General features: G+C 48.8%; 1 long non-coding RNA gene across 1 annotated transcript in view; it reads right to left on the bottom strand.

Annotated features, from left to right (window-relative positions):
- The window catches only part of LOC111822663 (uncharacterized), a 145,372-nt gene that overhangs the window by 91,297 nt on the left and 45,626 nt on the right, over positions 1–8,449 (bottom strand). The window contains exon 2 of the long non-coding RNA XR_002825805.1: positions 7,087–7,173. This is a non-coding gene — a long non-coding RNA (uncharacterized LOC111822663). The remainder of the gene's footprint in view (positions 1–7,086; positions 7,174–8,449) is intronic.

The raw sequence follows: 8,449 nt of genomic DNA, 5'->3' as shown, positions 1-8,449 counted from the left end.
GAGGGACCCACAAGGACTGGATTCAGTGACGTCCAAGTTGGCTAAGTCACAAAGCAGTGGTGATCAAAGTCGTCAGGAGTGGCGTGGAAGAGAGAAGGGGAAAGATTCAAGTTTGGGAGTGTGTTCCCCACCAAATGGGAAAGAAAACAGATCAGCCAGATCGTTTTCTCTATCATTGAATAAAGCAGTATTCGCTGCACACATGCAAAAAGATACTCTGGGCGTAGGGCTGCCAGATAAAATTCAGGATGTCCAGTTACACTTGAATTTCAGAAAAACAACAAATAATTCTTTAGTATGTCTTAAATATTGTCCTTGTTGTTAGCTGCCGTCAAGTCAGCTCCCGACTCTGGGCGACACTATGCACCAAGAACAAAATGCTGCCCAGTCCTGCGCCATCCCCACAATCAGGATCAGGCAGTTGTTTTCACTGGCTGATTTTCAGAAGTAGATCTCCAGGCCTTCCTTCCTAGTCCATCTTAGTCTCTGCTGAAACTGTTCAGCATCATAGCAACACATAAGCCGCCACTGACAGACAGGCGGTGGCTGGGCACGAGGGGCATTGGCCAGGAATCGAACGTGAGTCTCCTGCATGAAAGGTGAGAATTCTACCACTGAACCACCAATGTCCCCAGGTCTTAAATATTATCCAGGGGCAAATACTGCATAGGCCATATATATATATATAAACCAAAAAAAAAACAAACCCGTTGCCGTTGAGTCGATTCTGACTCATAGTGACCCTACAAGAAAGAGTAGAACACTTCCCCATAGGGTTTCCAAAAAGCAGCTGGTAGAATCAAACTGCCAACCTTTTCCTGGTTAGCACTTTTTCTGGTTAACCACTGGGTCACCAGGGCTCCATACAATTTGTATATAATTTAGTATATAGATATACTAAAAAATTGCTCAACGTCTAAATGAAATTCAAATGTAACTGGGCGTCCTGGATTTTTATTTGCGAAATCTGGCAACCATACCTAGGGGGCATGCACATAACAGTGGGCATTGGATGCAAGCTGCATGTCCAATCACAGTGGCCTCTAGTCCAGTGATGCCCGGGGAGGAATCCCTCGCGATGTTATGCAGTGAGAGGTGGGGGGCCTGGAAAAGTGGGAAGCCAAACTGAACGCACTCGCTGGTGGCCCACGCTGTCAAGCATGTATCTGAGTGTAAACAAAGGCAGGAAATGAATGGGCCTCCTGTCCTGTGAGGGGGGCAGGCTGATTTCTTTTCCAAGCTCTCTGTAATGTTGTTTTATTGTCTTTAACAGTAACAGTGCATGCATGCACACAAGCACGCACAACCAATGTGTTCAACTTTTCTTCTCCTTTGGGAGTAATCGGGTTCTTCAATCAGATTGTGAGCTCTTTGAGGTCAGGGATTTGGAAAAGTGTGCGTGTGTGCACGCGCGCACACACAAAGTAGAGCTGAGCTCCACAAGGTTTTCTCAATGGCTGTGATCTTTCGAAGGAGATCGCCAGGGCTTTCTTCCGAGGTGCCTCTGGGTAGATTCGAACTGCCAACCTTTCAGTTAGTAGACAAGTACTTAACCATTTGTGCTACCCAGGGACTCTGGGATTGGAAATTCTTAATCTCTGTAGCCCAGTGGATGCTCAGTGAATGGTGGATGGAGAAAGAAAAGAAGAAAGGAAAGGAGGGAGGGAGGGAAGAAGGATTTGTTAGTACAAACGCCAAGAGCTGGGAAATCCCCAAGTAGAAAGTGACTTCTGAGGGCCACAGGGGTCTCCCCAGGCCAAAGGAGCCAGCTCTTTTGCACCAACTCTATTGCCTCGGCTCTCAGTGGCTACCCATTCTGGGTGGGGAAACCTCTGTGGTTGTGGGCCTGGATGCTATTGGGACAGCAGGCAGCACAAAGCTTGGTTTCTGACCCGACCAGAATCCTCCCGGCGCCACCCCCTCTGCACTGGCTGAGAATTACTTCCCAGCGTGGGGACACAAGGCAGGCCAGGTGCAGGAACAAGCCTGGGGAGCTGTCCCCAGAGACAGAAAGCAGGGTTCTGCACCCTTCTGCCTTTGCCCCATCCCTCTCCCGGGGCATGCGCCTGCCTCTAGGTTTAAGTTCAGTTTGAACAGCTGTTGTGTTCCTAAGAAGCCTGGCTTGCCTGTCTGTGAAGTCTGGGAGAAAATCTCAGCTCTAAAGCGACATTTCCTACAGAAAAGACTCTCTAGGGAGTCTTGGCAAAAATAAAAAACAAAACCCCTGGATCCTTATCTCCTGGTATTTATGAGATTTTTAAATTAGAATGGCTGCCTCTATAGACTGTTCTGCTGAAAGTGAAAAGCTTGGAGAGGAAAAGAGAGAGGACCGGGGTCCCACGAAGCAGGGCAGGTGGTCTCCCAAGGAGAGGCATGCCTCACCATCCACCCCGGCAAACTGGCGCCAAGGATGAAGCTTGCGGTGCCGGACTCTCCCTGCTAACAGACATGCACAGAAGGTGCTTGGAACCCCGCCGGCTTTCAGCAACTGGCGCCAAATACCTACAAATTTCAGGTTCCCCAGGACTCCGGGCTCTGTCTCACCTCCATGCCTCGGCTTAATATCAGTCTTCTAGAAGGCCCTTCTCCATTTAGTCCACCCAGAAACCTCCTACTCACATGGCAAGACTCAGCCACAAGGTCTCCTCCTTGGGATCTTCTGACTGCGTTCCAATCACCCACACCCCCCAGCAACAACCCTCTTGGAAACATCTTGCTATTGGGGTGCCAAGCGTGGGCCAGTGGGAGCCATCTCTCCAAGATACAGGAAATAAGGGGATGAATTGTCTGTAGGGAATTTAGAAACAAACCTCAAACCTACTAAAAGTGGACAATTCTAAACAATGTCGGTGATAAAACACTCTGCCCTGAAAAAAAGCTTTTCTTGGTCTAAGTTCTAAACAATTGCTGCAGTCACCGGTGATTTTTAATAATACGTACGTAAGTGTCAAATTAGCACATTTCTATTATTTGAACTTTAGTAAACATTGTGTCTACGTGGAAGTTAATTCGGAGAACACCCGCTTACATAGTCAGACCCCGATATACACGGACTCTGCTGTATTTGTTCATTTCAAGGATAAGGATTCAGGATCATTCTAGTTCTCTTTGGGAGCAGTTTGTGTCTCCAACCCCTATGGTACTAGATAGTCCTGCATGTAAACAGTAGATCTGAAATAAATAATGATAACACGATGTTATGGATTGAATTGTGACCCCCTCCCCCCAAAATATGTGTTGAAGCCTTAACCCCAGTACCTGTACATATGACCCTGTTTGGAAATAGGTTTTTTGTTATGTTAATGAGGGCATACCAGAGCAGACTGGGTCCTACAAGTAATCCCTTCTGAATTATGAAAAGAGCTGAACAGAGAGACAGGCTTGGGGGGTTGGGGGGATGCCGTGTGAAGACAGACACACATCGCACAGGCATCTACAAGCCCAAGGACACCAAGGATTGCTGGCAGCTACTAGAAGCTGGAATAGACAAAGAAGGCCCTCCTCCTGAAGCCACACCCTGAATTTGGACTTCTAGCCTCCCAAACTGTGAGAAAATAAATTTCTGCTCTTTAAAGTCAACCACTTGTGTATTATGTTAAGGCAGCACTGGGTAACTAAGACAGGGGGCATGGGGAGGATCAGCGATTATCCACAAAAAAGGGTCAGGGCTGATCTTCCGGAAGGAAGGGTGAGCCGTGGGATAGAGAGGCTCAGGAAGAACTGTTCACACCGAGATACCCCCCTAGCCCCAGGATGTCAGAACGGAGAGCTGACAGAGCCCAGGCCCCACTCTCAGCCCTTTTTTAGACCACACGTAGAAAGAGGTATGTGTCTCTTGGGTAACCCCACTGTTTGGTCACAAACACCCAGCTCTTACATCCTGACAGGCTGTGCCTCTTTGAGGAGGTCACCTTGAGAGGCTGCATTATTCCAAGGGGGCTGCCATCATTCAAAGCGTAACAGGAGCTTCCCCTTGGCAGCTACCTTGCCGTCATAGCCACCCAGTGAGGTGTGTGCTATTTGCCCATTTTACAGATAGGAAAACTGAAACTGTGGGGGACCAAATCACTCACCCCAAGTTAAATACAGTGAAATCTGTAAGTGAAACCTGGAACTCAATGGGACTGCCTTGTCTCTCGGGGTCTCGAAAGTTTTACGTCTTTGACAGATGCAGTCACCACTTTTCTACTGCTCTGTATTTGGTGGAAAATATTTGCGTTTCCTTCTCTGACAGGTTTCCACCTTTCACAGGTTTTACTGCCGCCACACAGTGGCTGGGATGGGATTCAGCCTCCACAATCCTGACTCCAAAACCCAAGCAAACATTTTCCACAATAGCACGCGCCTCTCTGCCTGTCACTTTGTTGTTGTTAGGTGCCATCAAGTCAATTCCGACTCAGAGCAACCTTATGTGACAGAGTAGAACTGCCCCATAGGGTTTTCTAAGCTGTAATCTTTATGGAAGCAGATCACCAGGGCTCTTCTCCCGCAGAGCCACTGGTGGGCTTGAACTGCCGACCTTTTGGTTAGCTGCCAAGTGCTTAACCTGTGCCACCAGGGAGGGCTCCATGTCTGTTGCTTTACGATCATCTTTCTATTTTCCCTGTGACTCTATAACATTTATCTCTTTCCTGGCCAATGAGAGAGGTAAGGCTAAATCGCTCCACTCCCTGGACCCTCCTGCAGGTAAACCAAGAACAACAGCCCCTTTGCTGCTTTTGTTTCTAATTAAAGATGTGCTTACCTCTTGTACACAGAGGCCTGCGGCTTCCCCCCGGATGGAGAAACAGCCCTAGAAGAAAGGTCCTGGGGAAGGTAAGCATTTTCTGACTTGCTCCAGTACTCTCTCCTGATTAAGAAAAGCATGTGGGATCCTGGCTCTGGGATGCGGCAACAGCTGCCTGTGGGCTCAGGGCCTCTGCTGCCAGGAGGGGCACAGTGATGACAGTGGCTCAGGTAGCTCTGGCTGGGCTGAAGACATGGACAGTGTCAGTGAGGGAGAGGCAGGGCAGGGCAGGGCCCAGGCTTCACTGCCGCTGCGTCACTGTCCCCTTGGGCCTGGGCCAGGCCCTGCTTTATCTGCCCCTGGAAGGCGGCTGGAGTGCCTTGGATTCCGAACACAGTGCCTGCAGCCTAAAAGAACCCAGGGCAGCCAGGGGTACAATCCCAGAAGGAGAGAGGGGGAGCATGGACACCAGAGGAGTATCAGATCAGTGGTTAGGAAAATGGCCAAAGGCATCCCAACCATGGGCACAGGAGGCAGCCAGATAAAAAGTGCCATCAGGCAAGTGGGCACAGCACTTTACAGTTTGCACGCCCCAGGGGTGGGGAAGGCAGGTGGAGGGGGTTTTGTAGGAAGTACCTCCTGTGTACAAAGAATGGTGTGGGGAGCTTTATGCTCCTTCCTCAGTTTATCTTTTCCCCAAAACAACTCCGGAGGTAGGTGTTACGGCCCCATTTTAGAGATCAGAAAACTAAGACTCACAGGAGGTTTTATGAAAAGCACTAAGTTAAAAAAAAAAGTAAGGCAAAGAAATGAATCATTTTTACTTTTCTTCATAGAAATAGGATTTTAGACAGGTGATTTGGCTAAAAAGTTTTTTTTTTTTTAATATGTGGTTAAGTATGTACATAAAACCAAGCATTTGCCATGTCAACATTTTTTACGTGTATAATTCATTGACATTAATTACGTTCATCATGCTGTGCAAGCATCACCACTATCACTTCCAAATTTTTCCATCACCTTAAAAAGTTATTTTTAACCTTATGCTTCAACTCACATAGCTAGTAAGCAAAAGATACAAAAATGGTATGGTTGTTCAGGCACTGGCTTCAAATCCCGGCTATGTTACTGCTGTGCAACCTTGGGCAAGCCACTTAACTTCTCTGTAACCTGTTTTTCTCCTCCCTGAAATGGAGGTGATACGAGTGCTAAGATCATAGGGTTACTGAGAGGACTGAATGAGATAATATGCTTGGTGTACAGAAGCCTTCAATAAGCATTTGTTAATTTTTCTCTTCTTATTTACTGAGATTCAAACCCAGGTTCGTGTGCACCTCAGACCTTGTGGTCTTTCCACTGAGTCATCGTCCTTTGCCCAAGCCTGGCAATCAGATCTTTTCAGAGCTTTCAAGTCCGTTCCCCTCCCCGTGGCCTTCCCAAGCTCTCGATCCACCTCTGCCTTCCTGCTGACCCTCCCTACCTGTCACTTCCTCTCCTTCAGCCCTCATCTTAGAATCTCATAAACTGAGGATGTGAGAGCTAGGACAGAGATTAAGGTCATTGCTGCCCCATTCTACAGATGAGAGAACAAGGCCCAAAGAGGGAAATGACTTGCAAGGCTCTAAGGCATGTTGGTGGCAGAGGCAGGGCCAGAAGACAGGCATCCTGGCTCCTCATTCAGAAAACTTCCACGAGGCCACACAGCCCATCACCAGGGGCCTGGGATGACAGGAAGTGAGAAGGACTTCCCAGAGCCCAAGAAGCACACCAAGGCTTTTCCATTCTCAATCTCTTCATGGAATGTGGTGATTGATCCTAATCCTTGTGGATTTAAGCTTTATCCAAGAGACTCCTGGTGAAGGGTGGGTAAAGGACCACCCTAGGAAAGCATTTCCTCCCCCCAGTGCCCAGACTATGGTGGGTGAGGGGGGAGGCAGAGGTGGGGCGAGGGGTGAGGCATGGGTGGGGTTCTTGACACAGGCTGGGTCCTCAGTGGACCCCCAGGAACTCTGCTTTCCCTTGGAGAGTTCACTCCCTCCCACCCTCACTTTCTGAATCAACTCTAAGGAGCAACCACAACCAGTGACCCCCCTGGAAGGAGCAGCAGCCCACCTTGAAGAGGCCCCACTTCAGCTTCAGATCCTTCCTTGTCTCCCCTTTGCTCCCACCCCTGAATAAACTCCCGGGGGTGGGGGCAGAAGCACGCTGCCCGGAGCCTCCCTGCACCTCCTCAACAGGTGCTGAGGGCCTCTCACTCAGAGAGGGAGAATTCGGGGGCAGGGAGAGAGGATAAGAGAGCGCATTAGACTTTCTTATCTAAATAAGTTAAGATGCCAGCCTTCCATGTTGCTAAACCATACCTCTTTCAACAGATGTCTTTTCCCTTCAGCTGAGGGATGTCAAGAGTCTTTTGAGGTCTTCTTCTGATGATGGTTTCAGGATAAACTCTAGAGGGAGAAGACAGAAAAACAAATTTTAAAAGGGTAAGGGTTAGTTGGGCATGTGGGTTCTGGGGTCATTTCAGTCCCGGAGGTTTCCATCTTTGTAGGCGCAGAAGCCGGACAGGGTACCTGCCACTGGAAAGCCAGAACCAAGCACCCCGCCACACCAGAGGATCCCAGGATGGGGTGTCCAGAGCCTATGGATAGGGGACTATTTTCGATCTTTCAAAAATAGCCTGGGAGCCTTTCATTGTCTGCGTGATGACATCGAACATGCTAATCAAAACATGGCATCAAGTATCTTTGCTTCTAGCTAGAATATTATCAGCTTGGTGTGGGAACTCTAGTTTCCTCAGGCTGAAGAAAGACTCTGAATAATCTCAGAAATGGGAGAGAATTAATCATTACTTAATGAATGCAGGCTCTTTGGGCAGACCAATACTTTCAAGATAGGGTATCCACGGGCAGATATGTTCTAAGAGGAGAGGTCTCTGGTGGTGAAAAACAGGAGCCCAAGAGTGCAGGGGTCAGAAGTTCTGCCTCTCCCGCCTTCCCCTCTGTCAGTTTGATGATGAGACCACAGGTCATTGAAGAAGGATCAAATTCACCGTGTCCAGGCCACGTATCTGCCAGCCAAGGCTTAGGCCAGTCCCCAGGGAACCGACTTGTTCATATGCACAGCTGAGCAACAAAAGAACAAAGCTTACTGCTGTGAGGATGGAGGGGGGAGCCAAGTCCGGATCCCGGGTCATCCGGATCCCGGATCGTCCAGTATTGCTCCCTTCTCAGACACTTTCTGCCCTCAATGCCCGGGCCCCACAGTGGAAACCCTGATTGAGTTTCATTTGGATCATGATCATGATGATAACCCTGAAACCCTCTACAACCCCATGAGAAAGTATCGCTACTTTAGGGGCGAGAGAAATAATGTGCCAAAGGAGTTAAATCACGTGCCAAGGTCATACCGCTGAACTGGGGCAGAGCTGGGACTAGAACTCAGGCCCCTGGAAGTCAGCCTTAGTGCAAGTGCATCTCCACAGTGGCAGAGGTGCAGATGGGAGCAACGAGTTCAAGGGCAACTCTACAGACCCCATGCACTGAAGGGGTTCTCAGAGCTCCATGCCTACTGATGATAGCAAGGCTTGGCCAAGGACAAGGCCTCACTTTATTTGGCTATATCTGCCTCAGATGTCCATCCAGGCAGTGTCAGCCCAAGGTGACCTCATGCATCTTAGGCCAGACTATGACTATGATCAGAGAAATTAGTTATATATATATATAT

This window comes from Trichechus manatus, unplaced genomic scaffold (assembly GCF_000243295.1).
Source record: "Trichechus manatus latirostris isolate Lorelei unplaced genomic scaffold, TriManLat1.0 scaffold00191, whole genome shotgun sequence".
In the NCBI taxonomy this organism is placed as follows: Eukaryota; Metazoa; Chordata; class Mammalia; order Sirenia; family Trichechidae; genus Trichechus; species Trichechus manatus.
The sequence above is the reverse complement of the archived record's forward strand: the minus strand, read 5'-3'. Positions and strand labels throughout refer to the sequence as shown.